The sequence below is a fragment of the Oryctolagus cuniculus genome, chromosome 19, assembly GCF_964237555.1.
Source record: "Oryctolagus cuniculus chromosome 19, mOryCun1.1, whole genome shotgun sequence".
NCBI lineage: Eukaryota > Metazoa > Chordata > Mammalia > Lagomorpha > Leporidae > Oryctolagus > Oryctolagus cuniculus.
In genome coordinates this window covers 64,990,621-65,003,974 of record NC_091450.1, presented here as the reverse complement: position 1 = coordinate 65,003,974, position 13,354 = coordinate 64,990,621, and the positions used below count along the sequence as shown (strand labels likewise).

At 42.8% G+C, this 13,354-nt stretch overlaps 1 protein-coding gene across 1 annotated transcript in view; it reads left to right on the top strand.

Annotated features, from left to right (window-relative positions):
- Nucleotides 1-13,354, top strand: part of LOC127489780 (uncharacterized) — a 278,910-nt gene that overhangs the window by 223,098 nt on the left and 42,458 nt on the right. Inside the window, exon 21 of the mRNA XM_070064726.1 lies at nucleotides 3,187-3,284. The gene's annotated coding sequence lies outside the window, so the exon portion shown is untranslated. The remainder of the gene's footprint in view (nucleotides 1-3,186; nucleotides 3,285-13,354) is intronic.

Genomic DNA, 13,354 nt, shown 5'->3' with positions numbered 1-13,354 from the left:
TGTTGGGAGTATCTTCATTACTGATTCAATTTCTTTTTTGTTTATTGGTATGGTTGCTTTTTTGTGTGTTCCTGTGTCAATTTTGGTGGGTTGTGTGTGTCCAGGAATGTTTTTCTTCTAGGTTTCCTGATTTGTTGAGCTATAGCTCTTTGTAGTAATTCCTGATGAGAAGTCAGCTGTGAGTCTAATTGGAGATACTCTGATAGTAATCTGATATTTTTCTTTAGCACATTTTGGAGTCTTCTTTATGTTTTACTGTGGAGCATTTGACCACAATATGTTGTAGAGAAGGTCTTTTCTGGTCATGTGTATTAGGAGTGCTGTATGGCTGGCGCCATGGCTCAGTAGGCTAATCCTCCCATTGTGGCACCGGCACCCTGTGTTCTAGTCCTGGTCAGTGCTCCGGATTCTGTGCCATTTGCTCTTCTTCCAGTCCAGCTCTCTGCTGTGGCCCGGGAGTGCAGTGGAGGGTGGCCCAAGTGCTTGGGCCCTGCACCCACATGGGAGACCAGGGGAAGGAACTGGCTCCTGGCTTCAGATAAGCATGGTGCCTCATCTGCAGTGCGCTGGCTGCAGTGGCCATTATTGGGTGAACCAATGGAAGAAGGAAGACCTATCTCTCTGTCTCTCTCTCTCTCTCACTGTCCACTCTGCCTGACAAAAAAAAAAAAAAAAAAGAGTGCTGTGTGTTTCCTGTACTTGGACATCACTTTCTTTCTCCAAATTTGGGAAGTTTTCTGTAATTATTTCACTAAAAGGCCTTCTAATCCAATCTCCCTCTCCATGCCTTCAGTAACCCCTAAGACTCTATATATTCGTCATTTGATAGTATCCCATAAATCTCCAACCCTATTTTACATTTTTCTAATTTCTTCTTCTTTTTGTTTTACTCTTAATTTTACAGAGATTTGCCTTATGGAGTCTGTTGTTAAGGCTTTCCATCGCATTTTTTAAATTTGATCTATTGTACTCTTCATTTCTAATATTTAATTTTGATTTTTCTTTCAAATCTCAATTTCATGGGAAAATTTTCATGCATATCAGTTACGGATTTATTTAATTTGTGGTTTTGCTTCTGATTACTTCTGAGTAAGCCTACAGTTAATTTTTTGAAATATATTCCCTGAATTTTATGAATTTCTTCACCTTCCAATATTGCAGTGTTGTGTTTTTTTTTTTTTTCGGGGGCATCATGTTATTTTCTTTATTCTTGTTTCTTGAATTTCTGCATTTTATATTTATGCATTTGTGGAGATACTTAATTTTTTTTCCCTCTGATGGCTTTTATTATTGGACTGTGCCTCTGTGAATTAGTGGAGTGTCTGCTGTTTCAATGAATACCCAGAGGTGTGTGCTGCTTGTGACTAGGCAGCTCTGGTCACTGCTCCAGGGTGGGACCAGTGTCCAGGGTGACACCCATATTGGGCATGTTAGATCTCCTCTTGTTAATAGAAAAGAGGATATGGTCACTGCTGTTGGTATAATCACACCCTCACTCCTCTTTTCCAAGGTGAGACTAACCCAGGTGTTAGCCCTCAGTGGGTACTATTCTGTTCTGTGGTTCTGCATGAATGGCACAAAGGGTCTGTGCAGTCTTCAGTGTGAGCACAGATCCTGCTGCAGTGACCCACCCCAGGCAGCCAGGGTGCTGAGCTTGTGGAGCTACACACAGTAATCTCCCAGAAACACAGCTACACCAGGCAGCCTCTCCTTCATTCATGTGTTCCCACAGTCTCAGTACCAGGGCTCCCACAGACACAGGGTGCAGAAGATCCACCCCACCCCACTAACCTGCTCTGTCCATGGAGAGGATGAGAACTTTGGAGAGCCAGTTGCCTATGGGTGCTCCACTTAGGCAGTTTGAGCTCCAGAGCCTGCATTATGTTGAGAGGCTAAGGGCTCGTGATAGTCATAGGTGCATTTGCAGCCCCCTGTCAGTCTTTCCACCCAGACTGAAAGTCGGTGGGGAACACAGATTTTTCCCTGTGGTGAAATCCCTGGTCATACATGTCCACAAGAGCTACTGGCCACAGCACTGCTTGTTTCACAATCATGCTTCTCCCCGCCAGTTTATGGACACTTAGAAGAGTCCCTGCAGCTAGTGATGATGTCGGAATGGCTCCTTCTCCCTGCCTGTTGCTGGGTGTGTGCCCCTGGGCTGTTGCTACTTGAGACAAGATGGCGCCTTTTCCCTGACTGTTCCTGGGAGCCTGCATGAGAGCTGTTGCAGCTACTAGCATATCCAAAATGGTGCCTGCCCTCTCTGAGCTGCTAGTCAGGGTCTGTTGTGAGGGGATGGGGAGAATTGTCTCTCTTTTCTGCTGGGGTAGAGGATACCCTGTTACTCACAGGGTCCATGACACATCCAAGACAGTCTGCTAGGCTGTCTCTGCAGCTATTTCAGCAGTGGCATGGGCCACTGCAGTGTGATCTCACCTTGTTCTTCAGAGCTGGCACTTTCTCCAGCTCTCACCTGCTGGGTCTTGTGTTGTATCAGTGCTTGTTGCAGCTTCCACACAGATCCACAGCATCTCTCCTCCTCTTCCAGAATCTCCACTCTCCCCTGGGAATGCACTTTCTCTGCCTTTTTTCCTATTTTATCCTAGCTTATAGCAGTCCTCCTTTTCCCTATTCCTCTGTATGGAATCCCCTCTGAGAATTATCTTGGTTTTTTTTTTTTTGTTTTTTTTTTTTTTTTCTCAAAATTTTTGAGCATGTGTTGAAATGTAATACTCTGTGTCTTGTTATTTAGGAGCAGAGATGCTGGGAGCTGACTAGATCATGAGGGCAAATCTGAGAATGCTGTCATTGCCCTTATTTTTAAAAAAAGGTTTTATTTCCTTATTTGAGAGGCAGAGTTACAGACAGAGAGAGGGAGAAACAGAGAGAAAGTGTTCCTTCTGCTGGTTCACTCCCCAAATGGCCACAATGGCCAGAGCTGAATCAATCTGAAGCCAGGAGCCAGGAGTTTATTCCAGGTCTCCCAGGTGGGTGCAGGGGCCCAAGGACTTGGGTCAACTTCGACTGGTTTCCTAGGCCAGAGAAGAGAGTTGGATCAGAAGTGGAGCAGCTGGTACTCAAACCCGTGCCAATGTGGGATGCCAGGCCTGAAGGTGGCTTTACCCACTATGCCACAGCACCCTTTTAAGAATGGCTTGATGGAGCAGCTTGTTTATACCTTTGCAGTTCTGCCATATGACGGTGCACGGACATTAGCCACCGAAGCTTCACCAGACACCGCGTCCCCTAACACTGTGACCTTGGAGTGACCAGCCTCCAAAAGAGTGAGTAATAAATCCCTGTTGTTTATAAACTTCCCAGTGTAATGTGTTTTCTTACAGCATCCAAAATGGACTAAGATGGAGTAATAATCTGAAAAGTTTAGAAATGCGTGGGCATTGAGGCACAGCAGGTTAAACTGGCATTTGGGTTGTCAGCATACTGCATCAACCTGCCTGTTGTGAGTCCCAGCTCCTCCATTTCCAATTCAGTTTCTTGGTAATTCCTCGGGAGGCAACAAACAATGGCCCAAGTGCATAGTTCCTGCCACCGACATTGGAGACAGAGATGTAGTTCCTGGCTTCTGCCTGGCTCAGTCCTGGCTTTTGGGGGCATTTGTGGAGTAAGTCAGTCATGAGGTGGAGGCTCTCTCTTTGTGTCTCTGTCACTCTGCCTGGCAAATGAACCCATAAACCTTATGAAAAACATCGTTGATGATATGACTTTGGTAAATGCTTTTTGAAGTAAGAAGTTTAAAAAGTAAAACATGGGGCTGGCACTGTGGTATCACCTACAAGCTCTGGTTCAAATCCTGGCTGTTCTACCTCTGACCCATCTCCCTGCTAATGCACCTGGGATAGTAGCAGAGGATAGCTCAAGTGCTTGGGAGAGGGAGAGGGGGAAGGGGCAAGGGGCAAGGGGCTCCTGGCCTCATCCTGGCTTCATCCTGGCTGAACCTTGGCTGAACCCTGGCTGTTGTGGCCATTTGTGGAGTGAAGTGAGCAGATGGAAGATCTCTTTTCCTGTCTCTCCCTCTCTGTATGTAACTGTTCCTTTCAAGTAAATACAGTAAATAAAGTAAATCTTTTTAAAAAAAAAAAAAGGGTAAAAGAAACAGAAGCCCTAGTTTAGTGGGAAATAAGCAACAGGTATGAACAGCTGAATGGAAAATGACCATTTACCCATATAGCATAAATTTTAAAGTAATCACAGATCATTAAAACTATACTAGTATAATGTTCTTTATTTTTAAATTATTTTTAAAATAAATTTTCATGAATTTCATAGGTGCTGTTCCAGGAAGACAGCCACATTCTTCTCTCCCCCGTCCTCTCCCTCCCTTGTCTCTCTTCTTTTCATTATTTTCATGAGGTATAGTTTTAATGCACTTTATTATTCACAGTCTTAATTCACCACTATCTGTAGTATTCAACAAGGAAAGGTAGGAAGACTACAGTTCCACAAGAGTAGTATAATTGTCTTAACCATAGGTTTGACAAGGTTATAAAACAAAGTTTTGAGCAATAGTGATATACAAAAGCATTCTTTATGATTTTGTGTTTTGATTTTAAAAATGTTAGCTTCCACATATAAGAGAAGACATGTGATATTTGTATTTCTCTGGCTGATTTCACTAACTGATGTCCTAACTTGCATCAGTGTTGTTATTTTTTTTTTTTTTTTGACAGGCAGAGTCAGACAGAGAGAGAGACAGAGAAAGAGTTATAGACAGTGAGAGCGAGAGAGAGAAAGGTCTTCCTTCCATTGGTTCACTCCCCTAAGGGCCGCTACGGCCGGCGCTGTGCCGATCTGAAGCCAGGAACCTGTGTGCTTCCTCCCTGTCTTCCATGAGGGTGCAGGGACCCAAGCACTTAGGCCATCCTCCGCTGCCCTCCTGGGCCTCAGCAGAGAGCTGGAATGGAAGAGAAGAAACCGGCACTAGTACCCGGTGCCCCAACTGGGACTAGAACATGGGGTGCCAGCGCCACAGGCGGAGGATTAGCCAAGTGAGCCTTGGCACCGACCAAGTGTTGCTATGTTTTATACCTGAATAAAACTTCCATTATAGATATATACCATATTTTTCTTATGCATTATCTTGCTGTGTCTGTTGTGAACAGTGCTGCAAAAAACATGGTAGTGGAGGTATCTCTTTGATACATGATGCTAATACCTTATATGTATAAACCCAGTGGGATTTCAGGATCATATGACAAATTCCTTCTGGTTTCTTAAGAAATCTCCATACTATTTTCCACGGTCCTTGAACGAATTACATTCCCACAGATGGTGTACCAGAGTTCCCCTTTTTTCATATCCTCTCATCATTTGTTATTCTATATCGTGGATTTTAACAATTAAGAAAAGGCGGTTATTTATCATTGCAGTTTTGATTTGTATTTCCCTGTTGGCTAGTGGTGTAGAGCATTTTTTCCAAGATTTGTTAGACATTTGTATTTCCTTAGAGAACTGTTTGTTGAGTTCCTTTGGCCACTTTTTAACTGGTTGTTGGTTTTCTGTTGTTCTTGTTCTCTTTTTTAAGTTGCTGATGTACTCTGATGATTAATTCTTTATCAGATAGTTAGCTTACAAATATTTTTCCTCATTCTGTTGATGATTTCCTTTGCTGTGCAGAAGCTTTTGACTTGCATATAATGCCATTTGTTTAGTGTTGATTTTGTTGCCTGTGCTTTGAGGGTCTTGTCTAAGAAGTCATCCCCTCTCCAGTGTCTTGGAGCATTTCTTCTGCAGTTGCTTCCAAAAGCTTCATAGTCTCAGTTCTTAAATTTTGGTCTCTGACCTATCTTTGTTCTGTTTATTAAATAAATAGATTCTTTCCCTTGATCAATTAATGCTCGTCAGCACATTTTTTAGAGGAAAGTGGCTTGATGAATGCATCAAATAAATATATACAAGATCATTCTACTTTGCTATTTCATAAAAATTGGTTTTATTGCTGTACATAATTTTCATCAACCATGTAGGAAATGCATCCATAACAAAATCCCTTGTGATGTTACTTTATCATTGCTAAAGGCAATGTGACTTTGGTAAAGAATAACGGAGTTTTACAAAAATTCATTGCATGTTCAAAATCTCTACTTCATGCATTTAATGTATTTTAGAGGAAGACACATAGTTATCAGAGTACATGACTTCTGCCAAGAGAACTTTCCAATTTACATTCCTCTTATTTTGTTTTACTAGTTGAACTTCCAAATATTTTGTTTCTTAAATTTTATTAGTAGATCATGTTTCCTAAATAGAAATACCTGAAATAGATAGGCATTAAGACCAGATTCAATTTATAGCAGAAATGTTAGATTTCAGTCTCTTTCAAGCAAATATATTTCATACATCCATGTAACCACCCATTCAGTTTCATTGTCTACAACACTAGTGGGTAAAATACGCTGCAGCCAAAATAATATATTTGAGATTTTAAGAATTTGAATGTCAGACTTCCGCTCTCCAGGCAAAAAATTAGATGTGAATTCCCTCAGAAAATGACCAAGCTAGGAGGAAAGATAACAAGGTAACAACACTGCGGACTTCCCAAGGAAATAGTCTGCCTGCCTTGCCCTGGCAAACCTAAGGCAGCTCAGCAGCAGTCCAAGAGAAAATGTTCATTGCAGACTGGGGAACGAGGAGTCTCACACTCTGCGGAATGGGGAATCTCACACAGATCTGATTGAATGGTTTGTCTGCCTCAGGTGGACTGCCCTTAATGAGAAACCACTACAGAGTTTTTGGTTTGTTTGGGGGATTTGTTCGTTTATTTGAAAGTCAGAGTTACAGAGAGGGAGGGAGAGACAGAGATTTTTTTTAACTTTTATTTAATGAATATAAATTTCCAAAGTACTGCTTATGGATTACAATGCCTTCCCCCCCATATCGTCTCTCCCACCCACATCCCTCCCCTTTCCCACTCCCTCTTCCCTTCCATTCACATGAGGATTCATTTTCGATTCTCTTTATATACAGAAGATCAGTTTAGCATACATTAAGTAAAGATTTCAACAGTTTGCTCCCACACAAACATAAAGTGAAAAATAATAGATGATTTTTTAAATGATGATGAAATCAGATCAGACCTATTGTCATGTTTAATCCCAGTGAGAGTCAAGTTGGGAATTGATAATTTCTTCTTTTTTTTTTTTTACAGAAGATCAGTTTAGTATGCATTAAGTAAAGATTTCAACAGTTTGCACCCCCATAGAAACACAAAGCGAAATATACTGTTTGAGTACTCATTATAGCATTAAGAGACAGAGATCTTTCATCCACTGGTTATAAGAAGCCAGGGGCCAGGGGCCCCATGTTGTCTCCCCACAAGGGTGACAGAGGCCCAAACAATCGACCCATCCTCAACAGCTGTTCCCCAGGCCTCTAAAAGGGTGCTGGATCAGAAGTGGAGCAGCCAGGGCAGGAATTGGTCTGATCAATGGATGCCTGCGCCACTGGTGGCCCTACCCACTACACCACAGCACTGGTATCTGGCCTCACTGTTTTTGACCATACTTGTAAGAACAGTCTTCTGAGAAGTGCACGGCTGCCCCATCTCAGTTGATTTTTATAAATGATGAGAGATATGGATCTAATTCCATTCTTCTACACAAATACATCGAGCTTTGCCAGCACCGTTTGTTGAAGAGATTATCCTTACACCAATGAATGGTCTGAACCCTTTTGTCAAAAATCAGGTGGCTATATGTATTTACATTAACTTTGGGATTCTCTGTTTCGCTCCATTGGTATGTCTCAGTTTTTTTATTGCCAGTCACATGATGTTTTAATTAGTGTAGCTTTTTAGTATGCTGTGAAGTCAGGTATTGTGATGTCTCCAGCTTGATTTTTATTTACTCAGGATCACCTTAGCAATTCTGGATCTTCTGTGGTTCTGTATGAATTTGAGTTTTTTTTTTCTAATTCTGTAAAGAATGTCATTGGTATTCTGTAGATTTCTTTATGAGATAGACATTTTAATGATTTAGATTCTTCCAATCCACAAAAAAAGGAATACCTTTCCAGTTTTGTGTCCTTGATGGTTCTTTGGTCAGTGTTTTATAATTTTCATTATAAAGATCTTTCATTCATTTGATTAAATTTATTCCTAAATATGCTGATTTTTGTGGTTATTGTGAATTGGATTTTTGTTGCTCTCTTTGTCAGTGCGGCCATCGTTAATATGTAAAAAGGCAGCTATTTTTGTCTATTTATTTGTATGTAACCTTTACTGAATTGGATTATCAGTTGAAGCAGCATTTTGGTGGAATATTTGTGTTCTTCCAGGAACAACATCATGGTTTTTTTTTTGTTGTTGTTTTTTTTGTTTTTTTTTTTGACAGGCAGAGTGGACAGTGAGAGAGAGAGACAGAGAGAAAGGTCTTCCTTTGCCGTTGGTTCACCCTCCAATGGCCGCCGTGGCCAGTGCGCTGCGACCGGCGCACCGCGCTGATCCGACAGCAGGAGCCAGGAGCCAGGTGCTTTTCCTGGTCTCCCATGGGGTGCAGGGCCCAAGCACCTGGGCCATCCTCCACTGCACTCCCTGGCCACAGCAGAGAGCTGGCTTGGAAGAGGGGCAACCGGGACAGAATCCGGCACCCCGACTGGGACTAGAACCCGGTGTGCCGGCACCGCTAGGCGGAAGATTAGCCTAGTGAGCCGCGGCGCCGGCCTAACATCCTGTTTTCTGCAAACATTGATTATTTGACTTGTTCTTTTCTAATTTTAGTGCGTGTTATTTTGTTCTGCTCTCCAATTGCTCTTGTCAAAATTTACAATACTATATTCAGTCAGAGTGGTGAAAGTGGACACCCATGTGTTTTTACAGATTTTGATGAAATGCTTTCATCTTTTCCTCATTCAGCATAAAATTGGCTGTTGGTTTGTCAAATATAACCTTTATGATTTTCAGGAGTAATCCTTCTTTTCTTTATTCATTTGACAGGCAGAGTTACAGACAGAGAGAGAGAGAGAGAGAGAGAGGAAGAGAGAGAGAGAGAAAGGTCTTCCTTCCATCGGTTCATTCCCCGAATGGCCGACATGGCCTGAACTGTGCAAGCCAAAGCCAGGAGCTAGGAGCCTTCCCCAGGTTTACCTCGTGGTTGTAGGGGCCCAAGCACTTGGGCCATCCCCCACCACCCTCCCAGGCCACAGCAGAGAGCTGGTCTGGAAGAGGAGCAACCGGGACTAGAACCCAACACCCATATGGGATGTCGGCGCCGGAGGTGGCGGATTAATCAGGTGAGCCACGGCGCTGGCCCCGAGGCATATTCCTTCTATATCTACCATCAAAGGGTAATGAATCATACCCAGTGCTTTCTCTGCATCTAATGAGAGTATGGTTTTCATTCTTCCCAATATGTTGATTAATTTATGATGTTGATTGGTTTGCAAATGTGGAACCACCGTGGCTTTTTCTGGATAAATTCCAGTTGATAGTTATGTATGAGCTTTTTGATGTTTTGAATTTTTTGGCTAGCACTTTGTTGAGAATCTTTGCATCTATGTCCTTCAAGGATATAGGCCTGTAGTCTTCTTTCCCTTTTGTGTCTTTGTTTTTAGTGTCTAAGTGATGTTGGCCTCCTAAAAGGAGTTTGGCAGCGTTTCATCCTGTTCAGTGTTTTCAAATACTTTGAAAAGTGTTGGAGTTTGTCTTTAAATGTTTTGTGGAATTTGATAGTAAAACCACCAAGTCTTGGGCTTTTCATTGATGGAAGAATTTTGATTACTGCTACAATCCCATTACTTTTTATGAGTCTGTCAGATTGTGTTTATCTTCTGGATTTAATTTGGTAAGTTATTTGTATTTACAAACTTCTCCACTTCTCCAAGGTTTTCCAGTTTATTAGCATATAGTATTGAATGGAAATGCCTTTTGAAGCCTTGTATTTCAGTAGTGTTTGTTATAATGTCTACTTTTCCATCTAATCTTATTTACTTGAAGTTTTGAGGGTTTTTCCTCTTTTTTTCTTTGTCAGTCTTGTTAGCAGATTATCTATTTTTTAAAAATGTTATGTAAAGTAAACAAATTTCATGTACTTGCTATATACATATTCAGGAACATATTGATTCTTCGCATCCAATATTTCCTATATCCCATGCTTCCATACTTCTTCCTCATCCCTCTCCCATTTGCACTGTTAATTCTTACAGAAATCTATTTTTCAGTTAACTTTATACTCATAATATTAACTATACACTAAGTAAAAGTTCAACAAATAGTCTGAAGAAAATAAATTGTTCCTCAAAGTGAGACAAGGCTTGTAAAAAAGCACCACATCTCAAAATGCCCATTTCACTCCTACACACGTGTTAAGTACTCTGTTAGTTACCACAGATCAGGGACAACATATGGTATTTTTCTTTTTGAGACTAGGTTATTTCACTAAGTATAATGGTTTCCAGTTGCATCCATTTTGTTGCAAGAGACAGCACTGCATTTTTCCTGCTAAATAGTATCCCATATTGTGTGTATACCACAATTACTTCTTTTCAAGAGTTATTTATTTTAGAGGCAGAGTAAGAGAGAGGGAGAGACAGAGAATGAGAGGTCTTCTATCTGAGAATGAGAGGTCTTCCATCTGGTTACTCCCTAAATGGCTGCAATGGCTAGAACTGGGCTGTTGTGGCCGGCCCTTCGGCTCACCATGCTAATCCTCTATCTTTTGGCAATGGCACTCCAGGTTCTACTCTTGGTTGGGGTGCTGGCTGTGTCCCTGTGGCTCCTCTTCCAGTCCAGCTCTCTGCTGTGGCCCAGGAGTGCAGTGGAGGATGGCCCAAGTGCTTGGGCCCTGCACCCATGTGGGAGGCCAGGAAGAAGCACCTGGCTCCTGGCTTCGGATCAGCACAGTGCACCAGCCATAGCGGCCATTTTGGGGTGAACCAATGGAAGGAAGACCTTTCTCTGTCTCTCTCTCTCTCTCACTGCCTAACTCTGCCTGCCAAAACAAAAGAAAAAAACAAAACAAAACAAAAGAACTGGGCTGTTCCGAAGCCAGGGGCCAGGAGCTTCTTCTGGGTCTCCCACATGGGTGCAAGGACTTGGGCCATCTTCCACTGTTTTCCTAGGCCATCATCAGGGAACATCCAGGCTTAAAACCGGCGCCACTGTGGGGTGCTGGTGCAGTAGACTGAGACTTATCCCACTTTGCCATGGTGCCTGCCCCCATAATTTCTTTACCTAGTCATCATTTGACAGAGATGTGGGAATGGTCCTCAGAGATGGGTAAGACACTCAGCATCCTGTACCAATCTAAGACAGAGCTCTAGGCCAAGCTGCCAGAGTTACCAATGATGGGTAAGGGCAGAGATGGCTGAGGGCAACCTAAGACAGAGGCCATTCTCAATAAAATAAAAAAGGGGGAGATGTAGGCAGCCTTTGGACAAATCAGGGCCAATATTGGCTTGTGGAATTCCTAGGATAAGAAAGTCACATACTCCCATCCTGAAGGAGGATGATAATCAAGAACACCCTGTTAAAATTATCTTTGCTGCCGGATGCCCCAATAACTTGGTTACGTATGTTACTATTTTTTGTGATTCTTTGTTCTGCAGCTGGATATGGATAAATGCCGCGGCTCACTAGGCTAATCCTCCGCCTAGCGGCGCCAGCACACCAGGTTCTAGTCCCGGTCGGGGTGCCGGATTCTGTCCCGGTTGCCCCTCTTCCAGGCCAGCTCTCTGCTGTGGCCAGGGAGTGCAGTGGAGGATGGCCCAGGTGCTTGGGCCCTGCACCCCATGGGAGACCAGGAAAAGCACCTGGCTCCTGGCTCCTGCCATCGGATCAGCGCGGTGCGCCGGTCGCAGCGCGCTGGCCACGGCGGCCATTGGAGGGTGAACCAACGGCAAAGGAAGACATTTCTCTCTGTCTCTCTCTCTCACTGTCCACTCTGCCTGTCAAAAAATAAAAAATAAATAAATAAATAAATAAATAAATAAAAATTAAAAAAAAGAACACCTGTTAAAATTATCTTTGCTGCCACAGGCCCCAAAAACTTGCTTACGTATGTTATTATTTTTTGTGGTTCTTTGTGATTCTTTGTTCTGCAGCTGGATATGTATAAATGCTGCTGAGACTTTAGAATAAACGAGCCTTGATCAGCCTTCCAGCTTCTTCCAGGTCTCCCATGTGGGTGCAGGGCCCCAAGGACTTTGGCCATCTTCTACTGCTTTCCCAGTCCATAGCAGAGAGCTGGATCTTAAGAGGAGCATCTGGGATTAGAACTGGCACCCATACAGGATGCTGGTGCTTCAGCCCAGGGCTTTAACCCACTGTGCCATAGCGCCGGCCTTATTTATTTATTTATTTATTTATGTCAGAGTTACAGAGATTATGACCAAGAGAAAATCTTATTTATTTAAGATTTTATTTATTTCAGAGATGGAGTTAAAGACAGATGGAGAGAGAGACAGAGAGAGAGGTCTTCCATCCGCTGGTTCACTCACCCCAAAATGGCTGCAATGGCTGGAGCTGAGCTGATACCAGGAGCTTCTTCCAGGTCTCCTACACCGGTCCAGGGGCCCAAGCATTTGGGCCATCATCTACTGTTTTCCCAGACCATCAGCAGGGAGCTGAATCAGAAATGGAGCAGCCATTGGGACCATCTGGGGAATGAACCAACAGATGGAAGACCTCTCTCTCTCTCTCTCTGCCTCTCCTTCTCTCTTTGTGTAACTTTGATGGTCAAATAAATTAAAAAATCTTTAAAAGAAAAAACTACATATAGCCAAAGACAACACACTTTTGCTTTCTTTTTATATTTTATTCAATTCTTTACTTAATTATTTTTGTATTTGAAGGACAGTGAGTCTAGTAGTGGTGGGGAGGAGAGAGAGAAAGAGAATTTCTCATCAGCTGATTGATTTCCCAATTGCCTACAACAGCTGGGGCTGAGCCAGAAGCTTACAGTCCAATCTGGATCTCCTCCCACATGCGTGTCAGGGACCCAAGTACTGGAGCCATCACCACTGCCTCCCAGGATGTGCATGAGCAGGAAGCTTCAGGAGTGGAGTGGGGACTCACACCCAGACACTGGGATGAGGGATGCTGGTGTCTATGTGGTGTCCTAACTGCTGCACCAAATGCCCGCCCCAGACAGCAGACTTCTAACAGGGAGTTGCAGGCTGTGTCCTCATCACCTAGTTATGAAGAAGGCCTTGTGGTCAATGTATGTTATGGTATTTAGCTAACACTTTAAATCTCATGAAAATTTTAATACACAGCATGTAAATGTGTACTGCATTTGCACAGATAATGGTGTGTTTGGATGAGGTCACGGGCATTAGCACAAAGGGGTTGTTTAACAGTTATCTACCATCCCCACTTGTCTTCAAATACTGTGATTGAGAT